The sequence below is a fragment of the Pinus tabuliformis genome, chromosome J (assembly GCF_031772625.1).
Source record: "Pinus tabuliformis cultivar Carrire ecotype Pingquan chromosome J, CPIR1, whole genome shotgun sequence".
Lineage (NCBI taxonomy): Eukaryota > Viridiplantae > Streptophyta > Pinopsida > Pinales > Pinaceae > Pinus > Pinus tabuliformis.
Window position 1 is genome coordinate 782,834,619 of NC_142295.1, and position 22,304 is coordinate 782,856,922.

Consider the following 22,304-nt stretch of genomic DNA (forward strand, 5'->3'; position numbering starts at 1 on the left):
ATGTTCCCATTATCATCCCATAGTATTTGGTATAAAGGAACGTGAAGAACATGAAAAACAAATACCAAAAGAATTTGGCTGTTGTCCACGTTAAGCATGTGCATGCATATACTACCACTCCATACACCGGTGTTTGAACATATACATATGTCGCTTCGATTAAAACCTGCGTTAGACAAATATTGTTGCATTAGTTGAAAGCATAGTTACAAATTTGGAATTCGGATGAGATAGGTATAAATTTGGTTGAAAACTTTTCAATCATCAAAAAATGGATAGTATATATCTTTTACTTATATATAACGATAGTATTTTTTATTTATTTTTTATATAAATAAATAAATATAAAAGATTCTTTCCGCCAAAACCTCTTATTTTAAAACTTGGAGATAAAATCTTTACTTTCAAAATTCTAAATAAAATAAATTTTTGGTTTTCAAAGCTTATTTATCTAGATCTTTCTTAGAAAAAATTATTCCTCTTATCAACTTCAAATTCTTTGTTTAATAATTACCTTTCATTTTATTTTATTTTATTTTATTTTTTTTGTTTTTTTTGTTTTATCAGTACAAAAAAATAATGATATATATTAATAGTTCAGAATTCAGGATATTTACAATGCCTTTCAAATGCTCCATATCATTACAGTTCCATCTGGAGATGCAATTTCAGCATTCCATCCAAGTATTGCCATATACAAAACATATAAAGAGATATAACAATCCATAGACCACGTACATATCTAGAAATATAAACATGCATGACATAGTTGTATGCAATTAAAAACCGTAGGAGAATATAGTATGCATTCGGCATGTCCTCTGTATCTTTTAGTCAGTGGTATAGTGATAAAATAGCAGCATGTCCATCCTTCCGAAGGATTGAAAGCTAACAGGTATAAGACTAGTGGAGTTACAAAAAACTATGCAAGAAAAAGAAGGGATGTAGATACTTACCTAGGGAGTGGGAAGTCTCCTATATCAATGACATTCTGGGATATTTTCTAAATGCATTTTACCAGAGTTACCATTTAAACCCCTCTTCGATAGTTCATGTACATCCGTATTTTGTTCTCTGCCAACATGTTGGATAGTGGAGTTATTGTGTTGATTCCATAGTAGTTTAATTCTCCTCAGCCAACCAAGTAATAATGGGTTTGTGATGTTTGCATTGCCCATTATTTGATCGATTATAATTTTTGAATCCCCATGGATATGTATGAGAGGGATATCAAGGAAATTAGTGAACCATAGGAGGCCCCATAAGGCCATTGCTTCAGCCTTTGTGTTAGTGCCCCTACCTCCATGCCAGTATGTTCTGTATGTCAGTGCATCTGAGATGGCAAGCCAAAAACCGCAACCACATGTGTGTCGTTGAGCAACACCATCAAAAAAACCCATAGGGTATTCCATCTGAAGTTCAGTCCTCTTGTAACGAGGTGCTTTGGAGCATATTTCATTTGATGTATGCAGTGTGTGGTTAATTAAAGCACTTTCAATTACCTTATAGAAATATTCAGTGTAATTTTGAAAGAGGCAAATGTTTCTCCACTTCCATATTTCCGAAAATAGGATTAGTGGAATGATTCTCCAAACAGACTTCTGAGAGCTCCACCACCGCAAGCAGTGCACAACGCAATCATGTTCAATATACAGAAAACCAATTTGTGAAGAAAGTGTTTTCCATACCTGGACTGTATGATGACATTTGAGGAAAATATGGTTGTTGTTTTCTATTTCGTCTTTACAGATAAGGCAGATGCTAGGTCCTTGCCATTGTCTCTTTTCCAAGTTCTGCCAAGTGAAATTTTGATTATGGAAAACCATCCAAGTAAAGAGGATGATTTTAATAGGGATATTAGTTTTCCAGAAGGCAAAAAAAACATGTTTCTCACTCAGTTGTGCATCCACGGAACAGAGAGTGAGGTATATATCCGCAACTTTGATGTTATCATTCTTCATCTTTCCTAACAAAATTAACATATCATGAATGCCAACATGACATATCCCAAGTTGTTTCATTCTGACAATAATCTAATCCCATTCCAGGTCCCAATATCTAGGTAGACCTAGCTCCTGTGCACGCTTCGAGACTGGGTATGGACCCCTTCATAGTGAAATGGATTGACCCCAGAAATATATGCCTCTTCCATTTAAGGTATGTATAAGCTGCTCTAGGATCATATCCTCATTGCTATCACCCAGAATATGGTCTATACTAATCAGAATATTGTGGCCTGATCCAATGTTCCAAGCCAAGTGTTGTAGGAAGATCTTAGCGACTTTATGAAAGATGAGCCAAATAGTCAATCCATTTGTAACTCCAATGGAACCCCTTCGGAACCAGTATATGAAATCATGGTTCTTTAAGTATTTTTGTCTAATGACGACACTCCATGTTCCTGTCGTGAAAATGCCCCTCCATAGAGACTTGATTAATAATGCCCATACAAAGTGGTGAAGGTCTAAAATACCCCATCCCCTGATGACCTTAGACAGAGTGATCTTAGACATCTTAGACAAATGAAATTTATTATGCTCATGACTACCACCCCATATAAAATTAGCCATAATATTGTTGAGATAGAGAATGGCGGCAACAGGAATATCGTGAAGATGGGCCTAGTATACCCCTAGTTGATTAAGGATTGTTTACGTAAGGATGAAACGACCCCCCAGGGATACACATCTATATTCCCACCCAGAAATCTTCTTAAAATATCTATCAAGAAGCCATTGTCAATCAGCATTCCTATATTTACGGGGTTTGATATGGTATCCCAAGTACTTCATACCATGACCCATCAACTCGGCGTCAATTTCAAACAATTTTTTTATATATGCAATGATATCTAAGTCACAATTCCCATGATAAATAATAGATTTGTGTGCATTCATATATAAACTAGTAGCATTAGCAAATTTCCTGAAAATATGAACAAGGAACAACCATGTAAAACGATTCAACATACCCATGATGAGCATGTCATATACAAAGAAACCATGTGATATATTGATGTCGTTACGCAACTGTAGAGCCTGGACTTGGTTTTGCTCCAGCGCTTTTGAAATGTGCAGGCTCAAACCGTCCATTGCCAAGATAAATAAAAGCGGTGACAAAGAGAAACCCTGTCTCAGTCCACGCCCAACTGAGAAATTTTTTGAAAGGTATCCATTTATAATCACAAAATAATAAGCATTTATCACACATGCCATAATGCAATCAACACCTTTGGGTTGTATGCTAATTTTTGAATAGGACCAGTCTGAGGTATCCCCAATCCAGGCAATGGAAAGCCTTCTGCGGATCTACTTGCAAGATGGCAGCATTGAGGTGTTTTGTATGAATCGAATGCTTGCATTCTCGTGCATTTGCAACAATGTCATGAATTTGTCTATCCTGTAGAAACCCATGTTTCTCAGGAGATATATGGCACGATAAAGTACCTCGCATTTTCCCTGCAATGGTTTTTGAAATAACTTTGTAGATAAGGCTGCACATTGAGATTGGCCTATAGTCAACAAAACAGGTTGGAGGATTGCACTTTGGGATAGGAGCAATGTATGTGGATTTTATAACATGGTGTGCATTCCTAGTGAGTCTAGAATACTCCACCATGTGCAGTAGATCATTTTTGAAAATATCAAAGAAATGTGTGAACAGCTCTACAGTCCACCCGTCCGGTCCCAGGCTTTTACCGCCATTGAATGATTTAAGGACATCGAGTAATTCCTCCTCAGTGATGCTTCTGTACAGTGCATCATTTGATTCTTTGCCAAACATAGGCGGGAAATGCTCAATCCCCCATATGAGATCTTCGACAACAATGTTTTCGTTGCACTAGCATACCTCTTTGAAGCGTGAGGTCGCAGCTTTGGAGATCTCCTCCTTTAATTGGATATAGTTTCGCTGAGCATCATGAATCCACCATATAGAATTTGCATTACACCTATGGTTTGAAAAACGATGGAAAAATTTTCTATTTATGTCCCCCTCTTTAATCCAGATTGCCCAGCTCTTAAGGCGAGAGGAGGCTTCTTCAAAATCTAAGAGTCTTTTCCTTTTTAATTCCAGTTCCAGAATATGTGAGCGGGTAGCATCCAAAAGATTATTCATGGCCATGTAAGGGAGGAGGAGTTTGAGCTCACATTGTATATCCTTAATCTCTTTTTTCATTGACTAATTTTTCCTCTTCTGCCAGTTTTTCACTACCCTGCGAAGGGTCTCCAGTTTATCCGATATCCAATTCATGGGGGGGATCCAAAATCACCATCGCGGTGCCATGTATCCCTTACTAGAGTGTTAAAATCTAGATCATCTAGCCAGGTCATGCTGAATTTAAATGCCATGCCCCGGCACACCATCAACCTCCTCCATAGAAGTGCAATCAGTCTATGATCTGATAGAAAATTTGTTAGGGCCCTATACTACTAGTTTAACCCTTTATTTTTATTAGTACAACCCCCCTTATTATATTGTTGTACCCATATAGTCCCCATATTGTTATTATTCTACCCCATAGAAGCCCACTATTGTTATTATTGTGTCGTTACATTATTATTGTTATGTCAGCTCTGATTATATTATGACCCCTTAGACTCCTATATATAGGAAGGAGGTCTTGTCATTTTTATCATCCAAGAATTGTTCATTTCTGTAATGTAAAGGAGGTTTCGCCCTCTAAGAGGCTGAATTATAAGGCGTTGATCTATCTTTTCTATCATTTTGTGAGCCGGTTTCATAACATTTGGTATCAGAGCTTTGGATTCTAGGGTTTTGCTGCTACAAACAGGTCATCGTATCATTTTCACTATAGCTTGTTTTCTGCAACCTTTCAGAAGAAAAAAAAAAATCCATTTGAGGCGAACTCCTGCTAAGCCTTGGTTCTGAATTCCAGAGCTTGTCTCACTATATTTGCGGAGATATGATCTGAGGAGGTTATGGTTTTTGCAAACTCCAAAATTTCAACTAAAGTATTTCATCGTGGGATTCTTGCTATAACACTTTCGCTAGGAAGTTTCAGAAGCTAAAAAAAACCCATATGAGAAGAAATCGATCTGAAACTCGGCTCCAAATTTCAGATCCTGTCTCGCTAAATTTTCGGAGATATAGTCTGAGGAAGTTAGGGTTTGTGCAGACCCCTGAATTACATTCCAAACATGTCACCTTGGGAAAATCGTCATAATTGTCTCTCTAAGTATCATATTGATATTTCAGAAGAAGTTACAGAAAGAGGATGTATTGTAGTTTCTTTTGTATATTTTTCATATCTAGAGGTCAAAACAGTGACACGTGGCACTTCATGCAAGTTCGTTCTTCTGAAAAGGTATATAATGAGGTCATCTTGGGAGATTGTGCATAACTCTTTCTTGGAGAATCCAATTTTAATCAGACTAGTGACATTAGAAAGAGGAAATAGAGGGCTACAGCAAGTCACAATTTTGGAACTGGAAGAGCTGAAATTACAGAGTTAAAGTCGTTTCGAGATCGAGCTCCTAAAATCAAGAAAAGGCAATATGAGGAAGTTTGATGGCAAGGATCCGGTAAATTGGATACTATAGATGGAGCAATATTTTGATCTACATGAGGTGCAACTATTACAAAAGGTACATATTACATCTTCATATTTAGAACTGGATCAATTTTTATGGTATAAAGGGTTTTTTCTAGTAAACCACTTGTTACGTGGTCAATTTTCACGGAGGAAATGATAGCACATTATGAGGATACAAAGAGAAACACCTTCTTTAGCAAATTGATAAATCTCAAAAAAAAGTGTTCAATCACAGAGCACATTGAGGACTTTCAAAAATTGAATATAACGGTAAATGATATTTCAGAGAAGTAAAGGATTAATGTCTTCATAGGTACTTTAAAGTATAACATTCAACATGAGGTTTGTCTTTGGGAACTTGATTCATTGGAGAAGGCGTTCAGGTGGGCAAGAAAAGTTGAAAGTGAAATTATGGAAACAAGGAATCCCACCACTCATGACTATAATTATGGAAGTGTTTCTTCTCCTAGCCATCCACAACCTACAAGGTTTACACCACAACAATTGGAAGAAAAAAGAGAAAAAGTGCTTTGTTACAATTGTGATAGCAAATGCACTAAAGGTCATAAGTGTGCTGAGAAGAAATTCTTTTACATAGAGTATGAAGAGGAGGAAGAAAAGGATCAAGAAAAATCAAAAGAAGAGGATATATTCCAGGACCCAACCAAGAGAAAGAAGAAATGAATCCGACCATATCTTGTAAGGCATTGGTAAGAATTACCACTTCTCAAACTCTCAAGATAGAAGGACATATCAAGAAGAAAAATGTTCAAGAAGTGAAAGATGACATCGAGAAAGAAGAAATTATTCCAACCATATCTTGTAATGCATTGGCCGGAATTACCACTCCTCAAACTATCAAGATAAAAGGACATATCAAGAAGAAAAATGTTCAAGAAGTGAAAGATCACATTGAGCATCAAAAATGAATCTGACCATATCTTGTAAAGCATTGAAAGAAATTACCACTCCTCAAACTCTCAAGATAAAAAGACACATCAAGAAGAAAAAGGTTCAAGCAGTGAAACATCACATTGAGCATCAACAATAAGTTCTCCAACTTTTAAAGGATAACGCCACTTTGGTGCAAAATCGAATGAAAAAACAGGTAGATCAACATCGCAGTGAAAAAAGTTTTGATGTAGGTGATTGGGTATTTTTATGGCTACATCTCAAGCAAGCTATTTATGAGAAGAAAATGTTGGCAATACTACATGCACTTAAGAAATGGAGACCTTACCCAATGGGAAGACACTTCAAGGTAAAAAAGGATCATAATATTCTTAAATACTTTTTAGAACAAATATTATCTTTAGAAGAATATAAAAAATTGGTCACAAATATGTTGGGTTATGACTCTGACATCATCTATAGAAAAAGGAAGTAAATTTTTGTTGTAGATGCACATTCAAGAAAGGATGACGATGTGGAAGCATTGTTTTGTGCTATTTCTATTATCCAAGTAGATTGGATAAACGAAACAAGGGATGAATAGAAGAAGGACAAATAAGTGTGGCCACTCATTCAAAAGTTGCACAGTATCCCAATTTAAACAATATTGCCAGAACTTGAAGAGAAAGGAAAAATCATATTGGAACCTGGAGCAGTCATAGAAACAAAAACCCAACAGCTATGAAATCGATCAATTTCATAGTATCTCATTAAGTGGAAGAACTTACCCACAGAATATTCCACATGGAGGGACAAGAATTTTATACAGAAGCATCAAGAACTACTCAAGCGTTGAGGACAACACTTTTTAAGGGAGAGGGGCATGTTAGGCCCCTATACTACTAGTGTAACCCCTTATTGTTATTAGTAAAACCCCCTTATTATATTGTTGTACCCATGTAGTCCCCATATTGTTATTATTGTGCCCTTACATTATTATTGTTATGTCGGCTCTGATTATATTATGACCGCTTAGGCTCCTATATATAGAAAGGAGGTCTTATTATTTGTATCATCCAAGAATTGCTCATTTGTGTAATGTAAAGGAGGTTTCCCCCTCAAAGAGGCTGAATTCTAAGGCGTTGATCTATCTTTACTATCATTTTGTGAGTTGGTTTCATAACAAATTACTGATAATCTACCTCTGCACATCTCCAAGAAGAGCAACCAACTATTCATGCATTAAGAGATGATCCAATCTCTTCACGACATGCGCCTCACCAGCGCGACCATCGTCCCAAGTGGGAGCCATTTCATCCAAGCAAATGTCCACAAAATTATGTGCTAGAAGAGCACCATGAAACATCCTTGCCAAAGGGTTAATCCTTCTAGAACGTCCTGATACTTCTTCCAAAGCAATGGTACAGTTTAGATCTCTTGCGATGATGAGGAAGTCCAACTCCATAATACCATAAGAAAACAAACGATCCCAAAAAATGGTCCAATCTCTATAAGGAGCATAGGTGTTCAATATATGAATGTGACCACCCATTCCGTGGATATGTCCCTCAAGGAGTATACCAGCAAAACATCTAAAAGCTTTAATTCTGACCCACCTAGGGTCCTAAATAGCCAGTAAACCACTAGAGAGACCCACAACTGCAGTGGCAGATATATGCCATTCTGGGAGCATTTTTGGAAATATTGAAAAACATGTGGAAAAGAGTGCATGGATTCTTGCAAAAGGATGATATTTGGGTGTAGAGAGGAGAAAAGACTCTTGAGGGCCCAATATTTTGGGGTAGCCGCCAAACCCCATATATTGAGTGATAAAATTAACGTCATGGAGAACCATGCTCTCGCAGCCTTGTTCTAAGGGCCCGTGAGGGGGAGATGTGAGAAATAGGCACATCAACCAAAAATCAGTCCATAGGGGAGGAAAGCGGATTAGGCCTAGGACGTCGTCTAAAATTTCAGCTACCTTGGTTTTGTTTCCACTGGACAGTGATGTTACCTACAAAGGTAGGGCTAATGTGGGGGGGTGGGAGAGCCAGATGGCTTGTGAATGGTAAGGGTCCGCAAGTCCAATGATGTCTTGTTGAGTAGAAAGTCTAGGTCACTACCTACTGAGTTTGTACGAGAGTCCAATGGTGAGTTAGGCAGAGTGACACTTGTCCTAGGTGCTTTGTTCCGGTTAGCGAAAAGGGAAGGTGATGAAGATGGACCATAAGTGATTTGGGTTGTGGAGGGAATGTTGTGGGTCGGCTGTGGCGCTGAGAAAGGTGGTAGTTCTTCCGGACCAGGGTGGATTGATCTTGGAGAGGGTTTACAGGTGCAAATTATTGGACTAGACAGGGCTAGGAAATCAGACTTCAATGAAGATAAAGGGGAAGAAGGGACCAGAATGGTCGATGAACTGTCTAATGAAGAGTTAAAAGCATGTGTGTGGGAAGGATAGGAGCCAAGGGGAATATCTAAATGTTCTGAGCAGAAAAACCATGTTGAAATTTTTGTGCAGGATGGCTACCCCCAAAATGAGACTTCAAATGTGCACTAGAAAAAGGCCTGCCATGTAATCATCCTCTTGACCGACGTGGGCATTGTGCAAATAGATGTCTAGTGTGATGGCAGTGTGAACATCGGAAAGGAACCCCCCATAAGTCCAATCTCTGTGATAGTTGAGTCTCGCCCCTGAAAAAATCAATATGGTCTGGAAAGCCACCTCAGAATTCCTTTTTAATTAGGATCCAAGCCACCTGCTTGTCTGGAGGCCCCAAGCATCGAGGATCTACATAAAAAAATTTACCGATAGCGTTGCCAATATCCATAAGGACTTGCTTCATCCATAGCTCAATCGGTAATCCAAGTAATTTCACCCTGATGAGCTCGCTCTGTGAAGTGTTCTGAAGAGAATTGTCTCCAATGTACCAACGATGAAGTACCAGGAAACTCTTACCATTAATCCATGACACTGATTTGATTTTTTCCAAGTCCTCCTGACTTGGAAAATGGAAACTATACCAACCTTTCAAAAGTCATACAACAGTCGGCATGTATCCTAGCATCGACTTCCACTTCTTCTCTACCCAATCTCTCATGTCTGGGTTGCTAACATCTGAGAAGTACCACCTTGAAACGAGAGCGCACTTCTGTAGACTAGTAAGCTTGTCGATCAGAACAACATTGTCTAAAGACAAAGTAGGTGGCGAGGTGGTGGTTTTAATAGAATGATGTTTATGTTTGGAATGTTGTCCCCATGAAGCATGTTCGCCACCCTGCGAAAGGAGGGACATGTGGTCACCATCCGGCATACGAAAATCACCCAGAATGTTGTGCCAAGCGTCGAGTGATCATGGACCACCTCGATGGTCATCACCAGCAGAATGCAGGAGGTGTGACTCCGCATCCATCATGACCCATATAAGGGTCTCGTTGGTAGATGATTAAGAGAAGTGTCCCACCATAACCCCACAGTGCACAAAAAGTCCACAAACAGATTCCAAAGTCATACTCTGACAACAATAAATGGAGATGTACAGGTAGGTAGATATGAAGAGAAATAAAACAGGGTCCAGAAATAACTACGACCCCCTCGGGAGCCAGAAGGAATGTACACGAAGATATGGACTCGTTCAGAGAATAAAACGACATACAACCAAAAATGAAGTACGCCATAAGGAGGTCATCCAAATGAGGTAAAATGGTGGATACTCACACGGGGAATAATACCAGATATATGTGGGCGAAATACGAGGATCTTGGAGCACATGCTGTAGTGTCTAGCAGAGAGGTGTTGATAATGAGATGTGATCGTGGTAGTAAATTCCACCTACTAGTCTCGGGATAATACAAATCGTCCAAGAGAGAAAAATTCCGACAATCGGGAAAATGAAACCAAGGAAGTGACCAGAGCATAATGGCCAATTCAGGCAAGACAAGACCAGAGGATGGAGATAAACGGCAGGCTCTCAACTACAACAACAGTAATAACATCATCATCCAAAAATTACATACCTGGACGCCAAATTTTTTGCATGGTTTGGTGAATGACCACTTGTCCCGGATGGAGGAAAAACCGTCAATGAGCAGATTGTTCCGAATGGAAAATGGCATCAACCCATGGTACTCACCCACCCATATTATTCATCGACCCATGGAATTTACCCATGGTATTGTAAATGGCATCCGCCCGTGGTATTGTAAAATCCACCCATGGTATTCATTCATCCATGGAATTGACCCGTGGTATTGTAACTGAAAAATACTATAAGTAACAAGTCACATTTTGTAAAAGGACAGATTGTCCGCCACAATGTAGCCTTTACAGTTATTATCGATTTTAATAAAAAGTTTATTTGTGGTTTTTGTTTATTGGGCATTCTCCTCTCTTTTATTCTTCTGGCATTTCAATTTTATTCAGATCTTAGGGTCTTTCCCCCATGATCCATTTCAATCTTTTAGATCTTGGGGGCCTCCCCTCAAGATCCGGATCAATGGTATCAGAGCAGGTTATGATTCCATGGGCGGCGACTTTGCAGATAAGATCTGAAATATTTGGTACAAAATTTACAAAAACAAATACTAGATTTGGATTCCTCTCGAAAACTCACCCAATTTCAAAAAAAAAATGGGTCGAATCGGAGTTCGAATGTGGGAGATATCGCTAATTTAAAATCAGCTATTTTATCAGAATTTTTGTCACGGCAGAACTCTTGCAGCACGAATCTGAGATCTCAGAGTGTCCAAATAAGGATTTCCATCACATGGGAAGATGCAAAATGGTCCTTCTGCTTTCAAAAATAGGTTATAATAAATATTCTGAGTTATATTGACTGAGTTATGCCCATTTTAATTCTGGAGCAGCATTGGAAGTGGGTTCCCATTGGAGATGTGCCCTCCCACCCCACTTTAGTAGGCACCTGCTTCACATTCATCAGTTTCAAAATAGAAACATTTGGCTTGGGTTATTTGGAGATGTGCCCTCCCACCCCAAGCTATGTAGGCACCTGCTACTTCATCAGCAACCAACATCATGGTTATGGGTCAACCGCATAAAATCCTTGTCATCGAAGTCCGTTTGCTAGGCCGCACACTGTCAGAATCACAGTTGGTCACAAGCATTACAGGGTATCTCTATCCTCGGATCTTCATTTATCAGGGTTTTGGGTTAACCACATAAAACCCTTATCTTCAGTGGCTCTTCATATTCCAAAAAGGCTTCACAGGAGGGAACTTTACGCAATGGGGACCATTGCTTTTTAAGGAGGGAGGAATGATCCGAATGGAAAATGGCATCAACTCATGGTACTCATCCACCCATATTATTCATCGACCCATGGAATTTACCCATGGTATTGTAAATGGAATCCGCCCGTGGTATTGTAAAATCCACCCGTGGTATTCATTCACCCATAGAATTGACCTGTGGTATTGTAACTTAAAAATACTATAAGTAACAAGTCACATTTTATAAAAGGACAGATTGTCCGCCACAATGTAGCCTTTACAGTTACTATCGGTTTCAATAAAAAGTTTATTTGTGGTTTTTGTTTATTGGTCATTCTCCTCTCTTTATTCTTCTGGCATTTCAATTTTTTTCATATCTTGGGGTCTTTCCCCCAAGATCCATTTCAATCTTTTAGATCTTGGGGGCCTCCCCTCAAGATCTGGATCACAAACAAGGTCACTCCTCAGTAAAAAAACTGACCAAGTATCTCGAATTGTATCAAGCACAGATGGCATATGGACAATGTCACAGAGGGTAGAAATGGGTCACATATATACAGAAGAGGCTATAAAGAACAAGGGCGAAGATGGAGGTTGTATAGAAACATGCTACCAAACCCTGAAACCTAGAAGTATATAGAAAAAGAGAAAATGAGGAATAACAATTCAGTAGCAGCCCATATACAGGGCATTGAAGACAGTGACAACCCGGGTGAAACAGAGCCAAATACGAGAAGCCCATAGAACTCCCGAAGGATGGAACAGTAGATTGTTCAGACGAACATCGATTCTAAAATGTTACTGGATCTGAAGCGTTGTGTCGTGCTGCTCCTCCCTACACCACCAGAGTAGACAAGAAAAATATCGTCTGAAGTGATAAAAATGGCAATGTTTGTATTAAATGAAATAAAACCCACTGGTCAGCTCTACGAAAGAGAGTCTGAACCAGGAGAGTCTGGCTCTGCAGAACGCTCTACATTGTTCATGCACATTACACATTAAATAGAAAACATGGTTTTAGGGAAGTTAGAACAACATCCTAAGAAATAGAAACTAATTCCTATCCTGAGGTTACGTGAACCAACTCAACCTATTCTAGGATATTCTCCATTATCTTCAACACTCCCCCTTAATGGAGAATGGGTTCACAAATATGCCTAACATCTCCCTAAACATTTCAAACATAACTTTCCCAAGAGGCTTAGTGAAAATGTCTGAAACATTATCACATGTATTACAATATTCTGAATGGATTTCTTTTGATTGCACTTTCTCCCTGACAAAGTGGAATTGTGTATCAATATGTTTAGTGTTTTTGTGAAACACCAGATTATTGGCAAGTTTGATTGAACTCTGATTGTCACATCTGATTGTTTTTGTGTCTATCTGTTCTTCCCCAACATCCTGGAGAAGTCTCCGCAACCAAACTACCTCACACGTTGCTGCACACATGGCTTGATACTCTGCTTCCACTGAGGACAAGGAGACTGTGTTTTGCTTCCTGCTGCTCCATGTGATCACCCCAGATCTAATGCTGAATGCATAACCTATTATAGATCTATGATCATCTACATTTCTAGCCCAATATGAATCTACAAATCTTCCCAATCCAACATCAGAGGAGTCAGTGTAAATAATACCGTAATCTACAGTACCTTGTAGATACCTCAAAACACCTTCCGCTACATTCCAATGGCTTTCAAGTGGCTTAGACATAAATTTACTTAGCACACTAACTGCGTAAGCCAAATCAAGTCTAGTGGTGGTTGGGTAGATTAGACTCCCAACCACCTGTCTGAAAAGTCTTGCGTCTGCCACTTTTGAGCCATCCTCACACTGCAATTTGATGTTTTGTTCCAATGGTACCATTGTAGGCTTACACTGATCCATCTGAAACTTTTCCAACAGGCCCTTGACATACTCTACTTGGGACATAAATGTTTGACTTGAATCTCTCCAGATCTCAAGACCTAAATAGTATCTGAGTTCACCGAGGTGTTTCATTTCAAACACTTGTGATATTTGTTGCTTGATTTCATCGATTAAATATGTAGCATCACTTGTAATGATCAAATCATATACATACAATGAAATCAACACTACGCGCCTTTGTTCATATTTCATGGTGTAAAGATTAGGGTCACTTTTACTTCTATTATAGCCAGCTTGTAGAAAAAATGAATCAATCTTTTCATACCAAGACCTGGGAGCTTGTTTTAGTCCATAAACTGCTTTCTTCAATCTATAGACTAAATTTTCTTTTCCTTTCTGGACAAACCCTTCCGATTGCTCTAGATAAACCTCTTCTTTTAGTTCTCCATTCAAAAGTGCAGACTTTACATCTAGTTGGTGCATCATCCAATGTTTCTTAGTAGCTAAAGCGATTAACATTCTGATAGTGTTCAATTTAGCTACAGGGGTGAAGGTTTCTTCATAGTCTATCCCTTCTTTTTGTGAGTACCCCTTTGCTACCAACCTAGCTTTTAGTTTTTTTATGGCTCCATCTGCATTAATCTTCAGTTTATATAACCATTTACAACCTATGGTTTATTTTCCTCAAGGAAGTTCAACCAATTCCCAAGTGTTATTTCTAATTATTGAATCATATTCTTGTTCCATGGCTGTTTTCCATTCACTACATTCATTTTCTTCTTTATAACTAGACTGTTCAACCACATTCATCATACTAGTTATAAAAGTATTTTCCCTATATCTTGCAGGCATTTGAGCTTTCCTACCTGATCTCCTGAGTGGTGGGGTCGCCTCAAACCTTGTCTTATCATCATTCTCTTTTTCTCCCCACTGTTGTTGCTGCTGTTGTATCTGCTGCTGCTGCTGCTGTATCTGTTGTTGTATCTGCTGTTGTTCATCTTCTGCCTTTGTCTGTTGCTGATCCTGATTGTTTTCTGGTTCTTCTTCCACCAAGTATGGAATGTCCCATTCCTCATTGTGCTCATTAGATTCTTCTTGATCCTGCTCATGGAATTTGACATCTCTACTAACAAATATCTTGTGAGTAGAGGGATTAAATAATATGTAAGCTTTATACTATGAAAAATACCCTATAAAGGTACATCTAATGGCTTTTGAATCTAATTTTCTTCTATCTTCCTTTGGAATGTGGGCAAATGCTTTAGATCCAAATATTCTTAAGTGTGTTACTGCACGCTTAAATCCATATAATGCTTCATAAGGATTTTTAGACTCAAGACTCTTTGTAGGACTCCTATTTTTCAAATAAATTGCAGTATTCACTGCTTCAGCCCAAAAACCATTTGAAAGATTCTTGAATTTCAACATACTTCTTTCTGATACTCCATTCTGCTGTGGAGTATGGGGTACTATGAATTGCTGCAAAATTCCATGATCTTTACAATACCTAATAAGCTCATCCTTCCTGTATTCTCCCCCTTGATCAGAACGAAGAATTTTTATCTATTTTCCTGTTTGTATTTCAATCATATTTTTAAACTGCTTAAAGTATTCGAATGTATGACTCTTCTTACTTAAGAAATACACCCAAGAAAACTTCGTACAGTCATCAATAAACAGTAGAAAATACAGTGTACCTCCTAATGATTTTGTCTGCATGGGTCCACAAAGGTTTATGTGCACTAATTCAAGTATATCCCTCTATTTCATTTCCACTCGAACATGGAATTCTTCTCTATGCATTTTTCCTAATGTACGGGCATCAGAATCATTATGTACTTGCTTTAGCATAGGAAGATCTCTTACCATTTCCTTCTTTTGTAGTAACAACAAATCATTGTAGTTGATGTGGCCAAATCTCTGATGCCATAGCTCTTCTGTAGTCAGGTTCGCTGCTTTCAATGCTCGAAATGGTGAAGGTCTTACATCCAGCTTGTACAGTCCTCCTGTTCGGATTCCTGTAGCAATTGTCTTCATGCCATCTAGCAGATCTTTAATATAACAGTTAGATTTGAAGAATTCAATTTTCAGATCTTGATCTATAATCATGGATACAGAAATCAAGTTCTTTGTTACACCAGGCACATACATGACATTATGAATTTTTTTTACATTACCATTAGGTAGAATGACAGAAACTTTCCCACACCCTTTGATTTGATGACTTTTATCATCACCTAGGTAAATCTGTGCTCCTTCGTTGATTTCTTTAAAATCTTTGAACCAAATCTTGTTCCCTGTCATGTGTGTTGAGGCTCTTTAATCTACATACTAGATGTCTGCAACAACATTGTCATCATGATCTGCCATGAACAATCTGAAATTCTGCACATGGTTGTCATTCGTGAGATGACCTGCATGTCTTTTCTGCTTCTGTTGTTCTTCATGATATTTCTTCTTCCTGCACTCTCTCGCAATATGACCTAGTTTTCCGTAATAAAAACATTTAGTTTGAGAGTAGTTTCTATTCGGATGCATACCTTGGGTCTGATTTGGTCTTTTGTGTGAGTTTGCTCCGTTTTGCTGTTGTGGACTTCCTTTCCCTTTGAAGAAGTTTTTCTTCACCATCAATGCAAGATCGGCACTCTGGGGCTTCAGAGTCGATCTTCTTTCTTCTTCTTGCATCACTATTCCTGTTAGCTCTTCAAATTTTGGGATCTTCTCTCTCGCATTTATCCCAATGATGAAAATTTGGTAATCATCAGTGACACCATTCATTGTAATGGTTACAAGATCTGTATCACCGACTGTATGACCAATGTCTGTCAATTTGTTCTTCAGGTCTTTGATCCTTGCTACGAATAAAGCAATTGTTTCATTCTCCTCCATCTTCAGCGATAGGATCTTACTCTTGAGGAACAAAAGATGATTTGAATTCCTGATCTCATACAACTCCTTCAGAATTACCCAGATCTCGTTAGCTGTCTTACATTCTTAATGTGTGGTATGATGCATTCTTTCACTGACATCTTCAACAACGTCCTTGCTTTACCTTCTCGCTTCTCCGAATCTAGGATCGTTGCTGATCCAGTCGCGGGCTTCAGCTCATCCCCATTCGCAATCGTGCAAGCAATCTGCATGTCTAGCAGAGTCGGCATCTTGAATTTCCAATTTGCATAATTGGAACCATCGAGCTTGTTATGCTCATTGAAGCATGCTTCAAACATATCGTTATTCATCTTGGCAATTTTAAAAAAGAAATCGACAAGTAAAAGAAGATGTTAGATTTACCGCAGATCTATGACAAAGATAGATCACTAATCTTCAATGTTGTTTGATCTCGCAACACAACCACAGATCACCATGGCTTCCTTCACAGCCTCCAGACAACCTTCTGCTGTCAGACTCTGCATCCTTCTCCAAGATGCAGCCTTCCCTCGGAGCCTTTTTGTTGTTTACATGATCATCGCAGATGTACATCAATTTTCTCAGACTTTCGCAGATAGACACCTAATATCTGAGACGTCGTCGCAGATGTACGCCCAATATCTGACACTGTCGCAGATATACACCTAATATGTGAGACTGTCACAGATGTACGCCCAATATCTGAGACTGTAACAGATATACACCTAATATCTGAGACTGTCGCAGATGTACACTGAAAACCTGCGACTGTTGGTGTTATCGTCGCGCCTATCTACTCAAAACCTGTGACGATTTCGGTTTAGTCGCACCCACCAGAAAGCATACAAGTTCCTTAGCCCTGACGCTTTGATACCATGATAAAAATGGCAATGTTTGTATTAAATGAAATAAAACCCACTAGTCAGCTCTACGAAAGAAAGTATGAACCAGGAGAGTCTGGCTCTGCAAAACGGTCTACATTGTTCATGCACATTACACATTAAATAGAAAACATGGTTTTAGGGAAGTTAAAACAACATCCTAAGATATAGAAAACTCAACCTATTCTAGGATATTCTCCATTATCTTCAACATGAAGATCAGCTAAGACCTTCCATTCCTTTCTTACCTTCACGAAATCCCTTCCTTTCTTACCAGGATTTTGTTACTAGATCAGAAGCATTGTGTCGTGTTGCTCCTCCCTACACCACCGGAGTAGACAAGAACAATACCGTATGAAGATCAACTAAGACCTTCCATTCCTTGCTTACCTTCACGGGATCCCTTCCTTTCTTACATTCTATTCAAGTGTATGAACCCCTCGATTGACCTATTATTACCACTAATCGAATCGATTTCAACGAAATATTGGGTGTAGCCATTGAATTGTTGAATTTTCGTATTTTTCACCTTAATTCGAATCTGCTAATTATGGTTTAAAGATTTTTATAAAGACCGTAAAGGTAAATATATAATATTATAATTGGAACGGCCTTAATGTTCAGAACATAGTTTATTTTAAGAGATCATAGATTCAAATATAAAAAAAATTCAAATCCAGAAGGTATGTGCAGCTGTGAAGATCTTAATAATCAAAATGCGCACCAAAAAATACAATACACGCACCCAAAAAAATACAAACGGCGCTAACCAAAAAAATTAAAAATAGTTACCTGAGCAGTAGCATAGGGAAGAGCAGAATACATCCCTGCTGCCTTTTCTCTATAGAAAACTGTCCTTTCCACATCAACTACTGGTTGGAAAGAGACGGCATTAGAGAAGTCCAGAAAGATAATAGCTGCGAACATGGATCCCAAAGCATTCAATATATCTTGTTGCTTCTGCCTGTAAAAAACATCCAACCACACATAATAATTGGATCGTTTTGTCTACATCGAACGACACATTAGAATTGGAGAAAGTAATGTTTACATGTTCCAGTCAATTCTATAAAAAATAGAGCCAAATATTAGGGCGCAGCAAAAGGTGAAAATGGGTCGAATAGTGTTGTACTGAGGATTCCGCCAATACGACCAGTGCTGCTTCCAGAAACAAGCCACGGTTTGAACTGCAAAGGATTGACCAAATTGCCATTCAAAACACAAATCGTTTGAGTCTGGGGCAGGTTGGCTGAGTTGCTGAATGAGAATTTTATTATGCCTATGCAAAAATAACGATACATTTTGTTTACAGTTACGTGAATAAAACCACATACATAAAACACAAAAATGCTGGCATTATTGCTAATGGATCTCTAAATTAAAAGTCAAAAAGATAACCAATTGGGCTAAATAAATAAGAAACTTTTTTTCCAGAAGGAAAAAAGTAGAAATATGTTTTCATTAGATGTGAATTGTTTTACATCAGCTTACTTCTATGGCAGGCTTTGTCCTAGCTGGATTGTAAACTTCATATGTATAACCAAAAAATCAATCACTGATATGTTAATAGAATATTATAACAAGACATAATATTACAATAAGATTGGAAGAAAAAACATAACAAAACAGAGATAGGTAGAATTTCATTGTAAAAGAACAAAAATGCCTTTCCATCAAATCTCAAAATAACCTTGGCCACAAATAATATCAAAATAACTTTAGCCACAAATGATCCCATCATCTAATCTCAAAATAACCTTAACTACCAATGATACCATCTACCACATATCCATAAACCATATGCCACGTAAATAGGAAAACTTATACCCATGTATGCATTATTCATTTAAAGAAAGTTATTGAATCAAAAGTACTGTCTGTCCTTTTTTTAAAATATGTAATAATTAAAAATATTAATTAGACGTAATATTAATTTTTTTTTTAAATTTTATTATGAAATAAATAATATTTAAACGGTGTTTATCTTACTCACAAATCTCTCAAGATAACCTCTGTACAATGAAATGCTCTTGGATCTCAGAAATATTTAAATTATATAACCTGGACAATACATGCTTTGTATATGTAAATTGAAGATGAGGATAATCCCAAAACAAAAAACAATTGAAACATTATGGGAGATGGGAATATATCTAATTCATAAAGAAATTTATTATATAATAAAGAGAATTGTTTTTAAGGCAAGCTTGCAATATTCTTTGTTTGATTTATTTTGTAGTGTATTTGTTGGAAATATTTAAATTAGAATTATAGTGTCAAAGATGTGGAGAAGCTGGTCAACATTATAATATTTATCCTTAGACTTATTTATTATTCATTGTTAAATTAATTTATTTAGTAGTAGGGCCTAAGGAAGTTGCCATTGCTAAAGAAGAGATGTAGAATAAACCTTAGCCACCATGTAGAATAAACCTTAGTTACCTTTGGTTACAAAAGGTACGTGTGATTGTTTCATAAGTAAAGATAAATTTCTTTTTGTTTTGTTGTAGATACACAGATTATTGTGAAAGCTAAGAGATAAACACATGAGACAATTTTTTTATCAATGAAAGGGAAATTGATCGTGCTTTACTAGTGAGGAATTAATAAGAGTGGAATTCATGCATACAAATACGGTTGAGATTATTCGATTAACATGTGACTTAAAGACATTGAGGGTATGTTATAAATTTGATGAAATAGACTAAAGAGGGTTTAACCTTAACATCGTGCAATAAAAGAGTAGTAGAGTGAACATGGATTGTATAAATGGTGGAGAGACTAGGACTTCCATATTTTATTCCAAGGGTTGAATTTGGTTCTATTGCTTGATAAAGAGGTTGATTATATTCATTCATTTAATTTTGTTTTGATTGTTTTGTTTATCCATGTTTAGTTATGTAGCATCCACATCTTGTTAAGGTGTAAGTGTGCTAGTTTTTTAGCCACTACACATTTATAGAGAAAAATTAGTTATATGTAATTTTGTTAATGATCTATAAAGCTTGTACCAAGTGGTATCAATGTGGGGCCCAATTCTAAGATGAGAAATTATAGAATTAATAAAATTAATTAGCTTTCCAGATTCCACTTCCAGGGAATTAGTTCTTAGGAAACAATGGCAACAAGGAAAACCTAAGAGAGGGTAAGTTTAGCATGTGATTGCTCCAAGGATTGTGATGGAAGGCAAGATGGGAAAATGATATATGAATCATAGTGAATTTGAGGATTGCGAGACAACTTCCAAGGATACCACCATGAAGAGGACTACATTGAGGAGGTGCAAGGAACTAGGAATTGGAGGAATTAATGAGCATCAAAGAATTAGAGAACAAAAGAATTGGAGATGCCGGTGTGTATTAGATTCATAGTCAAAATACAAAATCAAGGAAGAATGAAATATTGATGAAAGGGACCCAAATGAACATTTGGTATCATTTTTGAAGGATGGAAGTAATGCAAGTGTGGAAGTTTGTTGCTATGATAGTAATTTCAAATAAGAGACTCTTGTTGACTAGATAGGAGAGCTTGAGAGATATTTTTTGAGTATGAAAATTCTCATGACACAATGGAGTTTTTTTTACAATAAAGAAGTTGAAAGGGCACTGTATACTATAGTGGAATGTTTTGCACAAAGACAAAGTGAATGTTTTGCATGTTGATTACCAAAAACGTTTGTGAAGACAAGCATGAAATTTAAAGTAGAAAGATGCCAACTTTTGGGATAATTTTAAAGAGTTCCTCAAATTATCACTCAAATTAGAACTTAAAGAGCTAAAGTATCAAAAGGTGGTGACGTAAGTGAATAAATTGAAATTTAGATTTAAGAATAGATGAGTACCCATGAATTCTAAACCACTGATGAAGCATCCCAAATTACTTTGAAGGTAGAGGAAAATATGAATATGAAATGACAACAAAACTACAAAAGAAGAATCCTTAGAGGTAGAGGAAGGGCAAAGGTTGCATGACGAATATCTAGCGAATGAAGAGAAGATGAAGCATTCAGTAGTCAAATTTCCTTAAGAAGACAACCATGCCAGTAGTTATATAGTTTTTAGGAGAGGAAAGGGTAGGTATGGAATTACTTGCTAGAAAGGTTGTGTAGAAGGGCATAAGGCACCCATATAAGCACAATACAAGAATAAATAATGAGGTTATGACGCATGTCATCTAGGAATATGAAGCATCTATTGATAGAGACAACAGTGTTGTACTTCAACATCAAGTTTGAGAGGAACACTAGAAAGGATCTTTGAAAAAGAATGAAGGCTTTTAAAACTGAAATGAAAGTTTTAAGTTCATCAAGGGAATTTTGAGTTCAAAATGTGCTTAAAAACCAAAAATATACTGTGAAAATCAACTTTCAAAGAAGAGATATGATTCAAGATGATGATGTCATCCCTGGTGGTAAATATAGTTGAGGGGAAAAAAATAAAACTACATTTTTATAGTATTTTCAAGTTATCTACTTATATGTTTACGCAAATTTCAAGTGTAGGTACCTTTTGGATGTGGAATCAATGATTTCCCACTATAGATATTTTTTAGTGGACCCATAGCTTGGTGTGAGTCTATCGAAAGTATGAAAAAATGGGTAGATGTTGGATGATAATTTTAGTTTTCCATCCAAATAGTGTCTACACATGATATTTCAGTAAACTTATAAGGAGATAAGCAAAAAAATACAATAAAAATATATTTTTCTTTCTTTTTTGTTAAATTTCATTTTTTATTTTTTTATTTTAGCTATTATTTTATCATTTTGCTTATGAGACCCATTTTAGACCTGAAAATTCCCCCAGTGTAAATGATGTAATTTAATTATAGATGGTAGAAGTAGACAATTTTTTTTGTCCGTGGAGGTGATCCAAAAACTCAAATTGAAATGCTTCCCAGTCCATATCAAGGTTCATGATTATAAAAGGGTTAAGAAGTGTTCTTGACAAAACAATGTTTCATAAATTTTTAGA

The 22,304-nt window shown here is 37.2% G+C and overlaps 1 pseudogene; it reads right to left on the reverse strand.

Moving 5' to 3' along the window:
• Window positions 1-22,304, reverse strand: part of LOC149229048 (ABC transporter G family member 39-like) — a 102,724-nt pseudogene that overhangs the window by 23,418 nt on the left and 57,002 nt on the right.